Source organism: Marmota marmota, unplaced genomic scaffold (genome assembly GCF_001458135.2).
Source record: "Marmota marmota marmota unplaced genomic scaffold, marMar, whole genome shotgun sequence".
NCBI classification, from domain to species: domain Eukaryota; kingdom Metazoa; phylum Chordata; class Mammalia; order Rodentia; family Sciuridae; genus Marmota; species Marmota marmota.
Window position 1 is genome coordinate 69,078 of NW_026006697.1, and position 3,006 is coordinate 72,083.

Genomic DNA, 3,006 nt, shown 5'->3' on the forward strand with positions numbered 1-3,006 from the left:
CATTGCTTGGAGCTGGAGGTGAGGCAGAGCATCATAGAAGAAGGGAATGGCAGGGTAAGGTTGCTCACCTCATATCAGCCAGGAAGAAGAGACAGAGGAAGGGAGGGAGGGAGGAAGAGAGAGAGAGAGAGAGAGAGAGAGAGAGAGAGAGAGAAGAGATGAAAGGAAAGGAGGAACAGAAGGAAGGAAGGAAGGAAGGAAGGAAGGAAGGAAGGAAGGAAGGAAGGGAGGGAGGGAGGAAGGAAAAGAAATTGGCTAAGAAAAAGTTGCATACCCCAAAGGCCCTCCCACAAGAACCCCCTCCCTCCAGATATGTGGCCCCTCCTACAGTTTCTCACATCTCTCTGAAATCCACTGAGCTCTGAATTCATCTGTGGACTAATCCACAGATGAGGTCAGAGCTCTCATGGACCAACCATTTCTCACCCAGCATCTGAACACAGCCATGCTTTGGACCAAGCCTTCAACACACGAGTCTTTGGGAGACAGAACAGATTCAAACTGTACCAGTTTCCAAACAGATATTCACATTCAATGTTCACACAAGTACAATTTTGAAAATTCCAATTAAAAGTCCCCATTTATCCCTCCCAAAGAATGACAGCCATCAATTTGCTATTAAATATCTTGATATATAAAATCCAATAAATTACAAAAATATGACTAATAATGCAGTATTTACAGATTTATTTGCTTCATTTTATTGAATTTTCCTAACTACTTATCAAGTGGAGGTCAAAATTCCTGAGATTAGACTATTCTACTGAGGAGCCTCCTCAGGGCATTTTTAATGTCCTTGTTCCTCAGGGTTTAGATAAAGGGGTTCAGCATGGGGGTGAAAAAACTCTATATCACTGAAGACACCACATCTTTCTTGGGTGAGGATGACACAGCTGAACCAAGGTATGCTCCAATGCCTGTTATAAATCTAAAACATAAAATAAGCAAACAACTGACAGGTGAGACGCACAGGCAGAGAAGGCTTTGTACTTCCCACTCAAAGATGGGATCTTCAAAATGGAGGAAACAATTTCATAGTAAGATAAAAGGATCCCTAAGACTGGTAGAAAACCATAGATGGCACCAATAAAATACTTGATCATGTTACCAGAGAAGTTGTCATAACAGGAAAGACTAAGGACTTGAGTAGGGTCACAGAAGAAATTAGAAATTTCCACCTCTGTGAAGCTGGTAAACCCTAATGCAATCAGAATTCAAAGCTGGGATTTAAAAAGAGCAAACAACAAAGACACCAAAACTAAGAATCCACACAGATGAAGGTTCGTAATGACTGGATAATGCAGGGGTGACAGATGGCGATGAAGCAGTCATAGGCCATTACAGTCAGAAGCAGATCATCCATGCATGAAAATATGACAAAAAGAGACATCTGTGTCAGGCAGCCCACATAGGAGATGACTCTGCTGTGAGTCTGAATGTTCGTGAGCATCTTTGGGACGTGGTGGAGATGAAGCAGATGTCAGCCAAGGACAGGGTGGAGAGGAAGAAGTATATGGGGGTGTGGAGGTGGGGGTCAGAGATGACAGCCAGGATGACAAGCAGGTTCCCAAGCACTGTGGCCAGGTACATGGACAGGAACAGTCCAAAGAGGAGGGGCTGTGGGTCTGGATCTTCTGAGAAACCACGAAGATGAAATTCTGATATGATTGTTAGAATTTTTCCTTCTATATTACTTGCACACCTTTTGAAATAAATGGGAAAAAAGAAACATATAAACAGGCACCCACAGTTCTGTATGTATTTTGAACTCATATATTCACATATTAAGTATTCACACTTGTGGATTATACCCTTCAGCAGTATTTCTCATTGATAAACCCAACTATCTTGGAACTCTTGTACTATTGGTTTCTCTGTTTTCCTGCTCCTTCTACATAAACCTGCTTTACAGACACTCAACAATGTTATAAGACCACTAATATAAGCCAGATGTGGTGGTGCAGACCTGTAATTCCAGTGTCTTGGGAGGCTGAGATAAATTCAAGGGCAGCCTCAGCAATTTAGCAAGGCTTTAAGCAACTTTGTGAGACCTTGTCTTAAAATTTAAAAATAAATAAATAAATAAAAATGGCTATTGATGTGACACAGTGGGTAGGCACCCTGGTTTCAATCTCAGGACCACACACACACACACAAAAAAAGACCCATAACATTACACACAAGCTCCCAATCACAGTAAAAGACAGCCTGGATAAAGAATAATATCATTTATTCTCTGCTTCTTTTAAGAAAGAAATAAACAATAAGCAATAGCCTTTCCACTTTCAGAAGAAATAATCATTAAAAAGTAATTTAAGAAGCACTCAAATGTATCTATTTTTATCTAAAACTATGGCATGATACTCCTATACATAGAATATTTAGAAAACATTTACAAGACTTAAGACTGTAGATACTGATACTAAATTAAAGTTGATAGCTCATAATCAAAACTGTGTTATGGGCCATTTTCCTCCCAGCGACTTCTCATTAATCTTGGATTTCTGATTTCCCTCCTTTTTGCAAGTAAATATCCACTCAAATGTAGTTTGCATTTTATGAATACTTATTTGTAATTCCTATTCTTGGATTTGATGAACTTCAAATTTTTATAAACATTTTTAGAAAATACACAAATGTATAACATCCCTGACAGCAAATACAGAATTAGTGCACACTGCACTGGTCACTGGTCAAAGCATAATGAAATGTTGAGAATCTTTTTGAACATTTTCGTCAACACCGATTCACCTGCACCCTCTATCAATGCAGCACCACATCTGTGGTAAGGACAGATATGTGGGACTTTTCTTTCTAGATTCTCTGTTCTTTAGTGAGCTGGCAATGCTCTTTCACTGTTTCTCTGATCACAAAGTGAATCATTTTCAGGGAGGACTTTGACCCCAGGCAAAGCTCTGAACTCTAGATTTCATTATCAAACTTAATTCCCTGAGTTTTGATCAGATAGACATATTCATGACAATTCTTCCTGAAACATGGATTGCA